Source organism: Tachyglossus aculeatus, chromosome 14, assembly GCF_015852505.1.
Source record: "Tachyglossus aculeatus isolate mTacAcu1 chromosome 14, mTacAcu1.pri, whole genome shotgun sequence".
NCBI lineage: Eukaryota > Metazoa > Chordata > Mammalia > Monotremata > Tachyglossidae > Tachyglossus > Tachyglossus aculeatus.
The window spans coordinates 48,202,126-48,222,431 of NC_052079.1; the positions used below are offsets into that span (position 1 = coordinate 48,202,126).

The 20,306-nt window shown below is 47.7% G+C and overlaps 1 protein-coding gene across 1 annotated transcript in view; it reads right to left on the reverse strand.

Moving 5' to 3' along the window:
• Nucleotides 1-18,111, reverse strand: part of MYH9 (myosin heavy chain 9) — a 126,384-nt gene extending 108,273 nt beyond the window's left edge. Inside the window, exon 1 of the mRNA XM_038756514.1 lies at nt 17,979-18,111. The gene's annotated coding sequence lies outside the window, so the exon portion shown is untranslated. The remainder of the gene's footprint in view (nt 1-17,978) is intronic.
• Between the last annotated feature and the right edge of the window lie 2,195 nt (nt 18,112-20,306).

Consider the following 20,306-nt stretch of genomic DNA (forward strand, 5'->3'; position numbering starts at 1 on the left):
GGAAAGAACATGTCAAGTCTTCAATATTTTAATCAACTAAAAGCTCACTTTCCTCAGAAAGAGTCCATGTAAACATCTAGCTACTTGAAAGACGCTGCCTCAGCTGTTTAAACAAAACCACCCTAAAACCTAGGAATATGATCCGTTGCAACTCCTTGCTAAAAATCCCGCCGACTCCTAAGGAGGTGAACCCGGTTCCTTGTCTTGGGATAATGGTGGCCAAACATTTCCTGCCCGTCCATCACCCATTTTGGTATCTGGCATCTTACTCTTGTTCCACGGTCACTGTTCTGAAGCAGAAGGACCTAGTGGGAAGAGCCTGGGAGTCGGGGGACCTGAGTTCTAATCCCGGCCCTGCCATTAGTCTGCCGAGAACTTGGGCAGGTCACTTCGCTTCTCTGTGCCTCAGGTTCCTCATCTGTAAAAATGGGATTAAGTGTCCGTTCTCCCTCTCCGCTTCGACCATGAGCCCCTTTTGGGACAGAGACTGTACCCGATCTGATTATCTTGTATCTCTCCCAGCACATAGCACAGTGTTTGGCGCATAATAACCACATAAATACCACAATGAGGAACAGCATGGCCTAGCGGGAAGAGCACCGGATCGGGAGTCAGAGGACTTGGGTTCTAATCCCAGCTCCACCACCTGACAAGTCATTTCACTTCTCTGGGCCTCAGCTGTAAAAATGGGGATGAAGACTATGAGCCCAATGTGGGACAGGAGCTGTGCCCAACTTAATCAATCAATCATATTTATTGAGCGCTTACTATGTGCAGAGCACTGTACTAAGCGCTTGGGAAGTACAAATTGGCAACTTGATGATCTTTTATCTACCCCAGCACTTAGTACAGTGCCTGGAACGCAGCAAGTGCTTAACAAATACCATTTTTAAAAAAATGAATCATCTTTTCCTCCTCATTTCTGCTCCCCCGGTACTTGCTAGCCCCTGCTCCTTCCCCCATACCCTTTCCAGGCATCAGCCCTTAATTTCCCTCTTACCTTCTTTTCATCAACATTTTCTTGCCCTAAGGATCTTAACCCTACCTCCCCTCCTCCCCCAATTCCCTGAGAGCCCCAACTGGGGAAGCCACTTCTAGACTGTAAGCTCCTTGTGGGCAGGGAACATGTCTACCAACTCTGCTGTGCTGTACTCTCCCAAGCGCTTAGTACAATGCCCTGCACACATAAGCACTCAATAAATACCCTTGATTGACAGAGTCAACCCTTCCCTGCACTGCTGCAATGGGAAGAACCATTATCTCCCTCAGAGTCTGGCGGGGAGCTGCCTTCATGCCACTGAACATTTTTGAACATCCCATAAGATGGGGAAGGGGCGGGGGGGGGGAAATCAATCAATCAATCGTATTTATTGAGCGCTTAATGTGAGCAGAGCACTGTACTAAGCGCTTGGGAAGTACAAGTTGGCAACATATAGAGACGGTCCCTACCCAACAGTGGGCTCACAGTCTAGAAGTGGGCTCACAGTCTAGAATGTGAGTCAACATCCCTGCCCCCCCCAGGCCCTCAATCAATCAATCAATCGTATTTATTGAGCGCTTACTGTGTGCAGAGCACTGTACTAAGCGCTTGGGAAGTACAAGTTGGCAACATAGAGACAGTCCCTACCCAACAGTGGGCTCACAGTCTGAAAGGGGGACTTTTATCAGGCCCTCACTGATAAACTCCTAAAAGTTATCTGACGTTGAGGGAAACAGGGAAAAATAACTGCAGCCACAATTGACAGCCTTAATTAGGATAAATAGCAAAGCCCTTGTCCCCTCCTCAACCTGTATAACTGGAGCCATTCATGAAATTACTCTTCTGTCCCACGGCAAATCTAGAAAGGAGTCTTCTTCAAACAGCAAACTCCCGAACTCTTCAAACTCCCTGTCTCCTTCCCGGCATCCACTAGAGATAACTGCGGCTCAAGTCTCAGGGCCGCAAACAGCCTGCTGACCACACACAACCGTCCACACATCCGCTGTTCCACCAGGAATTTCCAGAAGCAGCTGCTGGGATCCCCAGATGATAAACAAGCTAGGATGAATACTATAAACAGAATGTAGATGCAGAGTGTTGACGAGGGGGGAGAGGGGCCTGTTCCAGTAAGATGTGATGCATCATGACCCCAGCTCAGGCTCCCTACCCCTTCAAGGCCCCTCTGGACTGCAAGCTCATTGTGGTTAGGCAATGTGACTACCAACTCTACTGCGCTGTACTCTCCCAAGTGCTCAATCCGGTGCTCTGCGCCCTTTAAGCGCTCAATAAATCCCACTGACTAAATCCAATCAATCGATCGGTGGGATTTATCGAGCACTTTCTGTGTGCGGAGCACTGGGCTAAACGCTCCCCCCTTCTAGACTGTGAGCCCACTGTTGGGTAGGGACCGTCTCTATATGTTGCCAACTTGCACTTCCCAAGCGCTTAGTACAGCGCTCTGCACACAGTAAGCGTTCAATAAATACGATTGATTGATTGAGCGGACAACAGACCTCCCAATGGTAGACACAACCGGACGGTTTCCGGTTGGACAGCAAGCGGGCTCCTTGGAAGACTGGTAGACTTCTAGACTGTGAACCCACTGTTGGGTAGGGACCGTCTCTATATGTTGCCAGCTTGGACTTCCCAAGCGCTTAGTACAGTGCTCTGCACACAGTAAACGCTCAATAAATACGATTGAATGAATGAATGACTGAATGAATGGTAGGGCTCCCCACGGAAGAATGGAGAACTGACAGGCTGAAGTGCCTGGCCTGAATCAATCCCGAAAGTTTGATTAAAAAGGAACCTGCCAATCCCAGCCTGAGCCAGGGACGCTCCCTAGCTCCAGGACCTTTAGTGTGTGTACTTTAAATTCCACGGGGCGGGGGTAGTCTTTGACGAAAAACAGTAAGGCCCTCTTCTACACTGTCTCTGCACTTGTTCATCTCATCTGGTTGTTGTTTTTTTAAATCATCTTTTTTTGAGCCATTCAGTTTGACTGTTAGTCTGTCACTTGCCAAACAACCCTCCTCTCCCTCCAATTCTCCCTCCCCACCAGTGGCCCTCCCAGGAATTTCCAGAAAGGCTTCAGGTGCCTTATTGTTATCTGCAAAAGGAAGGTCACCGAAGATTATTTGATTACCAGGCCCTCACCTGTGTTTGCTCACAGTCAAGAGGAACAATGAAGCCAAAGAACACCAATAACGATGGAAAATTTCAGAAACCCCAGGTATTTAAGGCCATTTCAATCCCAGGGAGAGCAGCTCATCCCAAGTGTTTATTAGTGTCTTAGTTCCTTCTGTTTTAACAGACTGGGAAGTTGCTGTCTTCTGGGCAGTGACTCAAAGCAAAACAGAGGAAGCACCTTAGCTTCTGAACACGGGAGGCTCCAAAAGAAAGGTCATTGTTCTGTTAGATCATTTGTCTAACTTAATGAAAAGACCTAAACTGGTTAGAGAGGAACAGGTATTGCCTTTCCCATATGAATAGTGAAGAGGAGTGAAAATATGAAGTGCTCACACACCAAAGCATCATTCAACAAAGTGAAAAAGCCGAGAGAAGACAACAGAGAAGTGGCAAGGCCTCGTGGGAAGAGGGCGGGCCTGTGAGTGAAAGGACCTGGGTTCTAATCCTACCCTGCCATCTGCCTGCTGGATGGTCTTGAGCAAGCCACTTAATTTCTCCAGCCCTCAGTTTCCTGCTCTGTAAAATGGGGATAAAAAGCCCTGCTCTCCCCCGCCTAAAGATGTTGAGGTCCATGTGTGACGGTGATCAATACAAAGTGAGCACTTACATGCCACCACCGTAATTATATGAATAGTGGTATTTGTTAAGCAAGCGCTTTCTGTGTGCGTGCCGAGCATTGTACTAATCACTGGGGTATATAAAAAATAATGGTGCTTACAAAGTAAGAAGGAGAACAGGTACTGAATCCCCATTTTGCAGATGAGAGAACTGAGGCACAGAGAATTTAAGTGAATTGCCCAAAGTCACACAACAGGTAAGCGACAGGGCCGGGATTAGAACCCAGGCCCTCTGACTCTCGGGCCCGTGCTCTTTCCACTAGACCATGCTGCTTCTCTTCTTTGGAAAACTGTTCTTGGATCAACGGATCATCTTTAAAATGCTGCATACAATTTCACCCAGATTGGAGGGATCAGGTTCATTTAAACTGAAAAATTTAGCCCTTTACTTCCTACGCCACAGGCTAAATATTAAGGTGATGTCCAGAAGGGATTATATGGAGAAGCAGCGTGGCTCAGTGGAAAGAGCCCGGGCTTTGGAGTCAGAGGTCATGGGTTCAAATCCCGGCTCCGCCACTTGTCAGCTGTGTGACTTTGGGCAAGTCACTTCACTTCTCTGGGCCTCAATTATCTCATTTGTAAAATGGGGATTAAGACTGAGCGCCCCCCGTGGGACATCTGATCACCTTGTAACCTCCCCAGTGCTTAGAACAGTGCTTTGCACATAGTAATAACTTAATAAATGTCATCATTATTATCTGTACAATGGGGATCAAGACTGTGAGCCCCAAGTGGGACAACCTAATAACCTTGTATCTATCCCAGCGCTTAGAACAGGGCTTGGCACATAGTAAGCATTTAACAAATACCAACATATTATTATTAAAATTATTATTATTATTAAGAACCAGGGAATAAAGTGATCTTGGTCAGAGACAGACCCCAGCATCACTTGGCTCCCCTGTCAATGGGAGGCATAAAGCCATGTAAAACCACTAGAAAAGCAGCTCCCTGAGGACAGGAATGCTGTCTACCAACTATATTGTAATCTCCCAAGCGCTTAGTACAGTACGGCCCTCATTAAGCACTCAATAAATCTCACTGATTGGATAACTGAAGACGACAGAATAATTGAACCTATACACTATCCCAGGCACCATGTCATTTTTGACCTGGAAGGATTTCCCACTTGTTACAAAATCTGTCACCTTCCCTCTCCATGGCTCTACAAAGACCCCACCTGAAATACCGTTTTCTGTTTTTGATTATTTTTTTTTTAACTTGTGGGAACTTCAGCTTTAAGAAACAGTCCAACTGGAAAGAGTTCAGAGGAACAGGAAAAAAAAGATTAAGGGACTAGAGGATTGACTCTTGAGGAAAGATTAAAGGAGCTAAGTATGTGTTGCTTTGGTAAATGATGACTAAAGGGGGGGGGAGGAGGGGGACCCCGCAAAATGGCCATAACCGCTTGCAAATATTGTAAAAGGAAAAAAATCCAAGATTTCAAGGGATAGAAGAAGGGGCATCAGGAAGGAATGGAGTAATGCAAAGGGAAAACTGAAGCTGAATATTAGAAAATGCCGTCAACTGCGGATACATCCTGTCAGGAACCGCCTTCCAAAGAAAAATGGAAGCTCCTTTCCCAGTTACATTTCAAACTAAGAGATTCATTGTAGGGATGTGCTTAGTCCAGTGCTCTGCACACAGTAAGTGCTCAATAAATACAACTGAATGAATTCCCCAGCGCTTAGTCCAGTGCTCTGTACATAGTAAGTGCTCAATAAATACAACTGAATGAATGAATGAATGCAGCAGTAGTCCCCCTCCCCCTAGGATGCGGGATAAGGCCTGATTCACTTCTCTGTAGCAAGGAAACTGAGTTCAACTTCCTCCCAAGAAGAGAAAAAGCCAGATGGATCGAGGGTGGGGCGGAGGAGGTGGGGAAGGGAGGCAAATTCTACAGTTCCCCAGCTTTCCTCCATTGGGCACACCCATGTGCTACAGCTCCTTGAGAGATGACTGTACTTGGGGGTGGCCTCTTGAAGAGCGTTCCAGCAGATGACCTGACCGTAGCCAGTTATAAAGCTGAAGGGAGAGCACAGGAGGTCAGGAGAAAGTTGAAGGTACAGGCCGGCCCATGTTTGTACATATTTATTACTCTATTTATTTATTTTACTTGTACATATCTATTCTATTTATTTTACTAATATGTTTGGCTTTATGTTTGTTTAGGGGGAGACAGAGAACATATCTATTCTATTTATTTTATTTTGTTAATATGTTTGGTTTTGTTCTCTGTCTCCCCCTTCTAGACTGTGAGCCCACTGTTGGGTAGGGACCGTCCCTATATGCTGCCAACTTGTACTTCCCAAGCGCTTAGTACAGTGCTCTGCACACAGTAAGCGCTCAATAAATCCGATTGATTGATTGACAGTCAACTGAACACGATTCGACATCAGTGGGGGTTGGGCCTGGGAATCAGGCAGACCTGGGTTCTAATCCCCCGGTCTGCTGTGTGACCTTGGGCAAGTCACTTCACTTCGTCTGTGCCTCGGTTACCTCATCTGTAAAAGCGTGGGAGGGACGACACAGGAAACGCAGGCCTCCTTCGCTCAAAAGATTCCTGCTGCTTACCACGCTATCCCGCCCCAACCGTTAGAATTCCCAAGGGAAGATTAAGAAGAAAATCCATATTCCATGTGTATCATTCTAGTATGATGGGGTACAATCAATATCAGCCAAAAGGTCAAAATGGCCAGCAACCTTCAATTTCCACAAATGAACACTATAAAAAGGCAATTATCTGTTCTATTGCTGGTCTTTTCCATTTAAGTGAATGGATGAATTTTGCCATCCAGGGTATATTCTTCGAATAAAAAGGGACAACTGTATTTGACAATTACACCTTATGTTTTAGGTCATATCTGGTATCCAAGTGTGGTGTTGTGGGTTTGAGAGTGTGGGTTCTGGGGAGAGAATAGCAGCCATGTGAGTAGATGCCGCAAAGCAATGTTGTTTCACAAATGAAATTGGGATCAATTAATCGATCATATTTATTGAGCACTTACTGCATGCAAAGCACTGTACTAAGCATCTGGGAGAGTACACCATAACACACACAGACCCCGCCCACAACGAGCTTCCAGTTTAGAGGATCTTGGGATAGAAAGTAAAGAGTTCATGCTCTATTTACCAGGGTAGGCTAAAAAATCCTCAAGAATCCTGGCAAAAACAGATCTACAATGGTCTTTTGGGTAGCGTACATGAGGCCCTTGATGTCCGCAGGCTGCAAAATTAAGGGGCCATTCACCGCCTTCGAGACAAAGGACATTTAAAGAGGAGACCTCAGTTTAAGTTTCAAATTTCTGTGGGGGGAGTTACTTAAGGACACAGCAGAGACCCCCTTGGACTCAAATACGACAAAGAATTTTGGTCAATATTTGGTTCAGAGGGGCATCTAAAGCCAAATACTGATAGCCCTCCAGTTAACCTGGGAGGTAACAGCCTCTACACTGTAAGCTCGTCGTGGGCAGGGAACGTGTCTACCAACTCTGTCATACTGTACTCTCCCAGGCGCTTAGGATAGTGCTCTGCACAGAGTAAGTGTTCAATAAATACCACTGACTGATGGGTTTGCAGCTTCAATTTCCTGAGCTCCGGAGGGAGAGGACCTGCCCTCGGAAACGGGCTGCCTCTTCAACTAGAAACTCATGCAGAAATCAATAGTCTCTCTCACAGGCTGTCAATCAATCAATCGATCGTATTTATTGAGCGCTTACTGTGTGCAGAGCACTGTACTAAGCGCTTGGGAAGTACAAGTTGGCAACATATAGACACAGTCCCTACCCAACAGTGGGCTCACAATCTAAAAATTGTCATGGTGCAATTACAGGGCCCCAGCCCTCAGGATCACTGTAATAATAATAAAAATGATGGCATTGATTAAGCGCTTACTATGTGCAAAGCACTGTTCTAAGTGCTGGGGAGGATACAAAGTGATTAGGTTGTCCCACGTGGGGCTCACAGACTTCATCCCCATTTTACAGATGAGGGAACTGAGGCACAGAGAAGTCAAGTAACTTGACCAAAGTCACACAGTTGACAGGTGGTGGAGCCGGGATTTGAACCCATGACCTCTGACTCCAAAGCCCAGGCTATTTTCACTGAGCCACGCTGCTACTCCAAACCCAACTAAAACACTGCACCAAATTGGGGACAGGGGAGTGTCTTGGTTTCCGCATAAAGAGACCCTGCTAGACACACCTGTGACTCCCCTCTAGACTGCAAACTCCTTACGGGCAGGGAAAGTGTCTACCAAATGCAGTGTGGCTCAGTGGAAAGAGCACGGGCTTTAGAGTCAGAGGTCATGGGTTCGAATCCCAGCTCTGCCACCTGTCTGCTGTGTGACCTTGGGCAAGTCACTTCACTTCTCTGAGCCTCAGTGACCTCATCGGTAAAATGGGGATGAAGACTGTGAGCCCCACGTGGGACAACCTGATCCCCTTGTACCCCCCCAGCACTTAGAAAAGTGCTTTGCACATAGTAAGCGCTTAACAAATGCCATCATTATTATTGCTGTTAGCTGTTAAAAATTATATTGGTAACTGTGGTGTTTAGTAAGTGCTTAACAAATGCCATCATTATTATTAGTTAACTGTTAAAAATTATAATAATTGTGGTACTTGTTCAGCGCTTACTTTGTGCCAGGCACTGTACCAAGTGCTGGGGTGGATACAAGCAAATCGGGTTGGACACAGCCCCTGTCCCACGTGGGGCCACAGTCTCAATCCCCATTTTACAGATGAGGTCACTGAGGCCCAGAGAAGTGAAGTGACTTGCCCAAGGCCACACAGCAGGAAAGTGGCAGAGCCGGCATTAGAACCCACGACTCCCAACTCCCAGGCCCATGCTCTATCCACTACACTCAAGTGCTTACTACAGTGCACAGCACATGGTAAGCACTCAATAAATACGATGTATTGTTTGCTAGCAAACAACCTAAATATTCGGCCTTTAAATTGATGTGCCTCCACGTAAACAGGGGCTCTTCTTGGAAAAGCAGTGTGGCTCAGTGGAAAGAGCCCGGGCTTTGGAGTCAGAGGCCATGGGTTCAAATCCCGGCTCCACCAACTGTCAGCTGTGTGACTTTAGGCAAGTCACTTAACTTCTCTGTGTCTCAGTTACCTCATCTGTAAAATGGGGATGAAGACTGTGAGTCCCCCGTGGTACAGCCTGATCACCTTGTAACCTCCCCGGTGCTCAGAACAGTGTTTTGCCCATAGAAAGCGCTTAATAAATGCCATCATTATTATTTTACGTGGATCCAGCCCAAAAATGGTTAAGCCCAAAACCCCGGCCGCTGTGCCCCAGCTACAGAAAAATGCATTTCCTGCCCCTTTAGGTTGACAAACTGCTTTGCACTTAGTGAATTAGGACATTCATTTTATTACGACACCACACACATTTTCATTATTCACAATAGTTCGACAAGCACTAGAGGGAATTTCCTTTGTTTTCCCTGAGGAGGGTGAGGCCGGGCTGAGAGGAAAGGCTGCTACGCCCTCCCCATTCCTCTTTTCTTCCCAAAATGAAGGTGTCCAGCTGCTGAGGGCTGGACCCAAGGATTAGCAAGAAAATGAAATGAGGAGAGAGAGTGGCCCTACCTTAGTTACCGGCTAAAGAGCTACAAAATCCTGCTGGGTAAAGAATTCACCAGTTCTTTTTAAATTTTTTTTCTGGAACAAAGTACGCAAAAGAAAGTGTATGAGATGAATACACGCGACTTCCTCCAAGACACGCTGGACGCTGAGAGAAATTCTCCCATCATCATCATCATCAATCGTATTTATTGAGAGCTTACTGTGTGCAGAGCACTGTACTAAGCGCTTGGGAAGTACAAATTGGCAACATATAGAGACAGTCCCTACCCAACAGTGGGCTCACAGTCCAACCTAAATTCAAAATTTGAGTGTCCCCCAACTCAGACACCTTGAAAGCCCTGATTACACCTTCTCCAGTACATGCATAACCTGCTTTAAGTTTTAGGACGGGTAACTCTCTGAACCTTTACACCAACAACTGAAATTTTTAAGAAACCGCTAAGGTTTTCAATCCTCCTTCACTCTCAAAAGGTAGCGTTTCTACAACGACTTGGCCAACTATCTTTGCCCAAGAATTCAATAAGCGGATACACCCAAGACCAAGGCAACCCAGCCCGTTGTTGAGTAGGGACTGTCTCTATTTGTTGCCAAACTGTACTGTCCAAGCGCTTAGTGCAGTGCTCTGCACACATTAAGCGCTCAATAAATACGACCAGAATTTGACAAATTCGAGCTGCCTAACTCAAAAAATCCATCTCTCTTGTCGTCAGATTCATTTTGAAAGCCGCCAAACGTCATCCACCACCAGATATTAATGGCTCTGGAATTATCCCGGCCAAACCCTGTAGCTTTAACTACCCACTTTGGGATACCCACTTTGGAGAGTGCTTTGCACACAGTAAGCACTCAATAAATACGATTGATTGATTGATCAATCAATCATTGATTGATCATGGGTTCAAATCCTGGCTCTGCCAACTGTCAGCTGTGTGACTCTGGGCAAGTCACTTCAATCAATCAATCAATCAATCGTATTTATTGAGCGCTTACTATGTGCAGAGCACTGTACTAAGCGCTTGGGAAGTACAAATTGGCAACACATAGAGACAGTCCCTACCCAACAGTGGGCTCACAGTCTAAAAGGGGGAGACAGAGAACAAAACCAAACATACCAACAAAATAAAATAAATAGGATAGAAATGTACAAGTAAAATAAATAAATAGAGTAATAAATATGTGCAACCATATATACATATATACAGGTGCTGTGGGGAAGGGAAGGAGGTAAGATGGGGGGATGGAGAGGGGGACAAGGGGGAGAGGAAGGAAGGGGCTCAGTCTGGGAAGGCCTCCTGGAGGAGGTGAGCTCTCAGCAGGGCCTTCACTTCTCTGGGCCTCAGTTACCTCATCTGTGAAATGGGGATTAAAACTGTGAGCCCCCTGTGGGACAACCTGATCACCTTGTAACCTCCCCAAGTGCTTTGCACATAGTAAGCGCTTAACAAATGCCATCGTCATCATCCTCCTCCTCTCTGTTAACTGAGGTGAGCTCAGAGTAGTGCTTAATGAGAAAGTTTTCACTAGTCCTGTGAAAGGGGGGGAAAAAAAGGGCGGGTTGCAGTTAAAAATCTGATTACCTGGTTATGAGTCAAAAGGCCTGAATGTTCACCAGCTCAAGGCTGATTGACAAAGAGGCTGGGTGAGATTGGACACACTCACCCTGTGAGTAACTTTCAACGGTAACTGGGCACTCCTATTTCTTTCCTATTTCTTTCCAATCATGCTCCTGCCAAACTCAGGTTCACAGGCAGGTTGGACGGGGGACCTTGGGCTACAGACTTTCAATCAATAGTATTTATTGAGCACTCACTGTGTGCAGAACACTGTACTACGCGCTTCAGTAAGACTAAGACTTCAGACACAAATCCTTTCTGAAAAGAGTGGGGCTTCCTGCCCACCCCCAAAAATCTTTTTAGCTTTGGAAAATGAAAAAGGCATCCCCCTCCACCCCCGCCCGGGCTCCCACCACCAGCTGGCAGGATCCTAGTCGCTTTCAGAAAGTGGCAGAAAAAAGAACATTAAAGGAGCCTGGAAATTACAGAAGTCCAGTTGCCCACCCCCAAATCTTTTTAGCTTTGGAAAATGAAAAAGGCATCCCCCTCCACCCCCGCCCGAGCTCCCACCACCAGCTAGCAGGATCCCAGTCCCTTGGAGAAAGAGGCAGAAAAAAGAACATTAAAGGAGCCTGGAAATTACAGAAGCCCAGTTGCCCGGCTCCACTGTGGGCCTGGGTGGGGCTTTCAGAGGGTGGAGGCAAGAAACCCCAGCCTTTGCACAACAGGAAGAATGCAATCGAGATAAGCAGATTTCTTTTTAACCCAAAGGTGAGTTCTCTGAAAAGTGAAGGGGGAGGGAAGGATTTGAACCATGAACTCAAGCAAGGCAGAGGAGGATCTCCCCATCCATCACACCAACCGGGTTGAGCGCTCAGTATAATCGTGGCAGGATCAGGGTCTGCTTGTTTTGTTGTCCAGCTCCCCCTGACAAGCGCTGGGGTACAGAGGAGTTAATATTTACTGAGCACTTACTGTGTGCAGGGCAGTGTATTGAACCCTTGGGAGGCGTGGCTTAGTGGAAAGAGCCTGGGTTTGGGAGTCAGAGGTCGTGGGTTCTAATATTAATAATATTATTATTAGAAGGTATTGGTTAAGCGCTTACTTTGTGCCAATCACTGTTCTAAGTGCTAGGTGGGATACAAGGGGATCAGGTTGTCCCACGTGAGGCTCACAGTCTTAAATCCCCATTTTACAGATGAGGGAACTGCAGCCCAGAGAAGTGAAGTGACTCGCCCAAAGTCACACAGCTGACAAGTGGCAGAGCCGGGATTAGAACCCATGACCTCTGACTCCCAAGCCCGGGCTCTTTCCACACTGAGCCACGCTGCTTCTCTAGACACTGAGCCCGTTGTTGGGTAGGGATTGTCTCTATCCGTTGCCAAATTATGCTTTCCAAGCGCTTAGTACAGTGCTCTGGACACAGTAAGCGCTCAATAAATACGATTGGTTGATTGCTCTGGACACAGTAAGCGCTCAATAAATACGACTGAATGAATAAATGATTACAAGAGGCATTAAAATCTGTGTCCTGGCGGGTCAGTCCACCAGGCCTGTAAAGTCCCTGTGGGCAGGGGCACGTGCCTACCGACTCTGTTCCAGTATAATAATAATAATAATAATAATGATGATGATGATGGTATTTGTTAAGCGCCTACTATGTGCCGAGCACTGTTCTAAGCGCTGGGGTAGATACGAGGTAATCAGGCTGCCCCACGTGGGGCTCACAGTCTTCATCCCCATTTTCCAGAAGAGGGAACTGAGGCACAGAAGTGAAGTGGCTTGCCCAAGGTCACCCAGCAGACAAGCGGAGGAGCCGGGATTAGAACCCACGACCTCTGACTCCCAAGCCCGTGATCTTTCCACTAAACCACGCCGCTCCCAGGAGCTCAGCACAGTGCTCTGCATTCAGCAAGAGCTCTAAAAATGCAATTAATTGCTCTGCACATAGTAAACCCTCAATAAATACCATTAGTGGAGATGATTAGTTTGTACATATTTATTACTCTATTTACTTGTACATATTTATTCTATTTATTTTATTTTGTTAATATGTTTTGTTGTCTATCTCCCCCTTCTACACTGTGAGCCCGCTGTTGGGTAGGGACCGTCTCTATATGTTGCCAACCTGTATTTCCCAAGCGCTTAGTACAGTGCTCTGTACACAGTAAGCGCTCAATAAATAGGACTGAATGACTGAATAGTGAAACTGTGTGGGGCATGCGATTCTGCCGGTGGGTTTTCGTTTGCAAAGAGGGTCCAGGGGGTAAAGTTGAACAGCAGCTGGGGAGTGTATGTAGAGGAGGCGGCAGGATGTGCGACTGTCAAGCAGTTAGTACAGTGCTTTGCACACAGTAAGCGCTCAATAAATACGACTGAATGATTGAATAGTGAAACTGCGTGGGGCACGCGATTCTGCCGGTGGGTTTTCGTTTGCAAAGAGGGTCCAGGGGGTAAAGTTGAACAGCAGCTGGGGAGTGTAGGTAGAGGAGGAGGCAGGATGTGTGCCTGTCAAGCAGTTAGTACAGTGCTTTGCACACAGTAAGCGCTCAATAAGTACGACAATGACTGAATAGTGAAACTGTGTGGGGCATGCGATTCTGCCAGTCGGTTTTCGTTTGCAGAGAGGGTCCGGGGGTAAAGTTGAACAGCAGCTGGGGAGTGTATGTAGAGGACGAGGCAGGATGTACGACTATCAAGCAGTTAGTACAGTGCTTTGCACACAGTAAGCGCTCAATAAATACGACTGAATGATTGAATAGTGAAACTACGTGGGGCATGCGATTCTGCCGGTGGGTTTTCGTTTGCAAAGAGGGTCCAGGGGGTAAAGTTGAACAGCAGCTGGAGAGTGTATGTGGAGGAGGCAGGATGTGCAATTGTGGTGATGGCCACCCTTTTAGGCTGCCCACTTCCACCGCCCCTATTTATTCTGCGTCCATCCAGGCCTCAGCCCAGCCCCCTTCCTGAGCAGAACAAACCGAATGGGGGAAGTCAAAAAGATCTGAGGGCGGAAACCAAGCCCAAGTGCCAAGTCTGGCAGAGTGGCACTCACAGGCCTCTGACTCAGGCAAAGGAGGCCCTGACTGATGCCAAACGGGTCTGCCTGTCCGTCCGTCTGTCTCCCCGTTACCTCCAAGGAGCTAAAAATAATAATAATAATAATGATGATGGCATCTGTTAAGCGCTTACTATGTGCAGAGCACTGTTCTAAGCACTGGGGGGGGATACAAGGTGATCAAGTTGCCCCACGTGGGGCTCACAATCTTAATCCCCATTTTACAGATGAGGTAACAGGCTCAGAGAAGTTAAGTGACTTGCCCAAGGTCACACAGCAGTCATGTGGTGGAGTCGGGATTCGAACCCATGACCTCTGACTCCAAAGCCCGGGCTCTTTCCATTGAGCCACGCTGTTTCTCTAAAAAGCACAGGACAAAACGCTCAGACCCCACGCTGCCCCCGGGACGGCCTCATCAATCAATCAATCGTATTTACTGAGCACTTACTGTGTGCAGAGCACTGGACTAAGCAGGGCAACATATAGAGACGGTCCCTACCCAACAGTGGGCTCACAGTCTAGAAGGGGGAGACAGACAACAAGACAAAACATATTAACAAAATAAAATAAATGGAATAGATATGTACAAGTAAAATAAATACCCGCCTGAGGTGCTGTTAACCCAGGGCTGCTCAGGAAAAACTGGCAGTCATCTTGGGCAAAACTGCCAGTGATCCTAAGAAAAAGTGTGGTATTTCCGAGGTGCCAAGCGCTGAACTAAGCGCTGGGGGAGAAAAAGGTTCTAGACTGTAAGCCCACTGTTGGGTAGGGACCGTCTCTATATGTTGCCAACTTGGACTTCCCAAGCGCTTAGTACAGTGCTCTGCACACAGCAGGCAATCAATAAATACGATTGATTGATTAGCATCACTGTCCCTTGTCCCACTTGGGACACACAGTCCAGTAGAGAAGCAGCGTTGCTCAGTGGAAAGAGCCCGGGCTTTGGAGTCAGAGGTCGTGGGTTCAAATCCCCACTGTCAGCTGTGTGACTTTGGGCAAGTCAATTAACTTCTCTGTGCCTCAGTTACCTCATCTGTAAAATGGGGATTAAGACGGTGAGCCCCCTGTGGGACAATCTGGTCACCTTGTAAAGTCCCCAGTGCTTAGAACAGTGCTTTGCACATAGTAAGCGCTTAACAGATACCATCATTATTATTAGTAGTAGTAGGCGGGAGGGAGTTCTGGGATTTCTCCCCATTTTACAGATGAGGGAACTGAGGCACGGAGCAGTTAAGCGACCTGGGCAAGGTCCCACGGCGGGACGGAGACGGTGCCAGAATTAGAACTCAAGTCCCCTGGCGTGGGAAATGTGAGGGCGTCGTAAGGAAAGGAGTTTCCCCCAACTGCTGGGGCTTTTGAGGGATGGGGATGCCAGAAAGTGAAATCAATGGTAGTTCCCCTTCAAACAGTACTTTGCACATAGTAAGCGCTTAATAAATACCATTATTATTATTCAAAGCCCTACTGAAAACACACCTCCTCCAAGAGGCCTTCCCAGATTAAGCCCCTCTTTTCCTCAGCTCCCCCTCCCTTCACGCTTCCCCCCGCCCCACAGCACTTATGTACATATGTTTATACTGATATATAATTCTATTTATTTATCTTGACATCTGTTTACTTGTTTTAGATGTCTGTCTCCCCCCTTCTAGACTGTGAGCCCGTTGTGGGCAGGGATTGTCTCTACTGCTGCTGTACTATACTTTCCAAGCGCATAGTACAGTGCTCTGCACACAGTAAATGCTCAATAAATACGACTGAATGAATTTATTAATAATAATAATAGCATGGCATCATCATAGAACAGTGCTTTGCACATAGTAAGCGCTTAACAAATACCATCGTTATTATTATTATATGCTATTATTAATAACAACAATACTTAAGTGTTTACTGTGTGCCAAGGCTCTTCTAAGCGCTGGGGTAGAGAGGAGTTAATATTTACTGAGCACTTACTATGGGCAGAGCAGTGTACTGAACTCTTGGGAGGCGTGGCTTAGTGGAAAGAGCCTGGGCTTGGGAGTCAGAGGTCGCGGGTTCTAATTCCAGCTCCGCCACATGCCTGCTGTGTGACCTTGGGCAAGTCATTTTATCTAGAGAAGCAGCGTGGCTTAGTGACAAGAGCCCGGGCTTTGGAGTCGGAGGTCATGGGTTCTAATCCCGGATCCACCACTTGACAGCTGTGTGACTTTGGGCAAGTCACTTCTCTGGGCCTCAGTTCCCTCAACTGTAAAATGGGGATGAAGACTGGGAGCCCCGCAGGAGACATCCTGGTATCCACCCCACTGCTTAGAACAGTGCTAGGCACCTAGTAAGCGCTTAACAAATACTATCATTAGTATTATTCTCTGGGCCTCAATTCCCTCAACTGTAAAATGGGGATTACGACTATGAGCCCCACCTGAGACAACCTATTACCTTGTATCTCCCCCAGCACTTAGAACAGTGCTTGGCACTAATAAGCACTTAACAAATACCATCATTATTATTCTCTGGGCCTCAGTTCCTTCAACTGTAAAATGGGGGTGAAGCTTGTGAGCCCCATGTGGGACAACCTTGTATCTCCCCCAGCTCTTAGAACGGCGCTTGGCACATAGTAAGCGCTTAATAAATGCCATCATTATTATTATTATTATTATTCTCTAGGCCTCAGTTCCCCCAACTTTAGAACGGGGGTAAAGACTGTGGGCCCCAGGTGGGACAACCTTGTATCTCCCCCATTATTATTATTATTATCATCATTATTATTCTCTGGGCCTCTTTTCCCCCAACTTTAAAATGGGGGTGAAGATTGTGAGCCCCAGGTGGGCCAACTTTGCATCTCCCCCATTATTAGAGAAGCAGCGTGGCTCAGTGGACAGAGCCCGGGCTTTGGAGTCAGAGGTCGTGGGTTCAAATCCCAGCTCTGCCGCTTGTCAGCTGTGTGACTTTGGGCAAGTCACTTCACTTCTCTGGGCCTCAGTTCCCTCATCTGTAAAATGGGGATGAAGCCTGTGAGCCCCCCGTGGGACAACCTGATCACCTTGTATCTCCCTCAGCGCTTAGAACAGTGCTTTGCACATAGTAAGCGCTTAATAAATGCTATCATTATTATTATTATTATTACTTAACTTCTTCTAGACTGTGAGGCCACTATTGGGTGGGGACCGTCTCTATATGTTGCCAACTTGTACTTCCCAAGCGCTCAGTATAGTGCTCTGCACACAGTAAGCGCTCAATACATACGACTGATTGATTCTCTAAGCCTCAGTTCCCTCATCTGTAAAATGGGGATTAAGACTGGGAGCCCCACGTGGGACAACTTAATCACCTTGTATCCCCCCCAGCGCTTAGAACAGTGCTTTGCACATAGTAAGCGCTTAACAAATACCATTATTATTATTATTATCATCATTATTATTCTCTGGGCCTCAGTTCCCCCAACTTTAAAATGGGGGTGAAGACTGTAAGCCCCATGTGGGACAATCTTGTATCTCCCCCAGCGCTTAGAACGGTGCTTGGCACGTAGTAAGCGCTTAACAAATGCCATTATTATTGTTATTATTATCATTATTATTCTCTGGGCCTCAGTCCCCCCAACTTTAAAATGGGGGTGAAGATTGTGAGCCCCAGGTGGGACAGCCTCGTATCTCCCCCAACGCTTAGAACGGTGCTTGGCACGTAGTAAGCGCTTACCAAATGCCATCATCATTATTAGCATTATAACAATAATTATCATGATGATAATAACATTAATATATTTAATTATATATGATTAATGTATATTTTAATAAATTCAAATATCCGGGTGACCCCACTAGGCCCAGGATGGGTGGGGGGGGTGAGGGCAAGGTTTCCCGCCCGCCCGCCTGGCCGGCAGAGCGGGCGGGGCGGCGGAACCCGTGAACCAACGCTGGGCGCGGCCCGGTTGATTTTATGTTTGGCGTCCTCCGCCGGCCCGCAATTGGAAAAAACCGGATTTTGCAGCGGGAGGGCGGCCGCTCTCACCTGCGCTCGGGTTTTTCCGGACGGCGGCTGCTGCTTCTGCTCCCGGAGAGGGCTTCCCAAGCTCGGGGCCGGGGCTCCGTGTAGCTCTCGGCCGCTTATCCCCTGTTCGCTGCGCTCTGCTCCGCTCGCCCGGCCGGCCGGCTCCCTTCTCTGCCTCTCTCCCCCCCACCTCCCCTCCAGGACGCCGGAGAGGCCCCGCCCCCTCCCCCGCCCCGACCAATCGCCGCCCCGGCCTTCCCCGGAGTGGCGGGGGCTTCGCCCAATAGAAGCGGAGGAGGGCGGGGCCCGCGGGGATTCCCCCCGCCGACCAATCACCGCCCAGGCCTTCCCAGGAGTGGCGGGGGCTTCGTCCAATAGGAGCGTAAGGGGGCGGGGCCCGCTGGGATTTCCCCCCCGCTCGGCGCCTTGGGGTGATTGACGGGCCCGGGAGCCAATGGAAGGGACGGAAGGGCCAGGGGGGCGGGGCCGGAGGAGGGCGGAAGGAAGGGGCCCCGGGGCCTGGGAGGACCAGAGGCCTTTGCGGTTGGCGTGACTGGGCCGACTCGGGCTACCTCATAACAGTCAATCAATCAATCAATCGTATTTATTGAACGCTTACTGTGTGCGGAGCACTGTACTAAGCGCTTGGGAAGTACAAGTTGGCAACATCTAGAGACAGTCCCTACCCCACAGTGGGCTCACAGTCTAGAAGGGGAAGACAGAGAACAAAACAAAACATATTAGCAAAATAAAACAAATAGAATAGATATGTACAAGTAAAATAAATAGAGTAATAGATATGTACAAACATATATACATATATACAGGTGCTGCGGGGAAGGGAAGGAGGTAAGGCGATGGGGATGGAGAGGGGGACGCAGCGTGGCTCAGTGGAAAGAGCCCGGGCTTTGGAGTCAGAGGTCATGGGTTCACATCCCGGCTCCACCACCTAGCTGTGTGACTTTGGGCAGGTCACTTAACTGCTCTGGGCCTCAGTTCCCTCATCTGTAAAATGGGGATTAAGACTATGAGACCCACGTGGGACAACCTGATCACCTTGTATTCCCCGCAGCGCATAGAACAGTGCTTTGCACATAGTAAGCACTTAATAAATGCCATATTTATTATTATTAAGAGCTGGAGTAGATATAAGATCATCGGGCTGGACACAGTCCCTATCCCACATAGGGCCCACAGTATTAATCCCTGTTTTACAGATGAAGGAACTGAAGCCCAGAGAAAGCCAACTTGTACTTCCCAAGTGCTTGGTACAGTGCTCTGCACATAGTAAGCGCTTAATAAATGCCATCTTATTATTATTATTATTATTAAGAGCTGGAGTAGACACAAGATCATCGGGCTGGACACAGTCCCTATCCCACATAGGGCCCACAGTCTTAATCCCTGTTTTGCAGATGAGGGACCTGAAGCTCAGAGAAAGGCAACTTGTACTTCCCAAGTGCTTAGTACAGTACTCTGCACATAGTAAGTGCTTAATAAATGCCATCTTTATTACTATTATTGTTATTATTATTATTATTAAGAGCTGGAGTAGATACAAGATCATCGGGCTGGACACAGTCCCTATCCCACATAGGGCCCACGGTTTTAATCCCTGTTTTGCAGATGAGGGAACTGAAGCCCAAAGAAAGCCAACTTGTACTTCCCAAGCGCTTAGCACAGTGCTCTGAACACAGTAAGCGCTCAATAAATACGATTGAATGAAAGTGACCTGCCCAAGGTCACACAGCAGACAAGCGGCGGAGCCGGGATTAGAACCCAGGTCCTTCTGACTCCCGAGCACTTCAAGCGCCGCCGCTTTGTGTCACCCTAGGGACCCTCCTCGCCTTTCCCAGGGACGAAGGCAGCTCTCAAGGATCTCGGCTCCTGGGGCCAAAATCCCGAAAGGAGATGTTTCCTCTTTAGCCGTTCCCCGCCGCGCGCCTTCAGCCGGCGACCTGACCCCTGGGACTTCCTTTCCCAGCTGGAGTCCAGCTCTTGGGATTACATCCCAGCTCTTGGGATTACATCCCGACTCCGCGCTCCCCTGCCCGTCTCTTGACGTAAATGGCAGGTTGCTCCCAGAACGGTTTTGGGAAGTCCTCAGTCCCTGGTTTTGGGAAGTCCCTACTTGTACATTTCTATCCTACTTATTTTATTTTGTTGGTATGTTTGGTTCTGTTCTCTGTCTCCCCCTTTTAGACTGTGAGCCCACTGTTGGGTAGGGACTGTCTCTATGTGATGCCAATTTGTACTTCCCAAGCGCTTAGTACAGTGCTCTGCACATAGTAAGCGCTCAATAAATACGATTGATTGATTGATTAATTGATTGGTGCCACCTTGTCACTG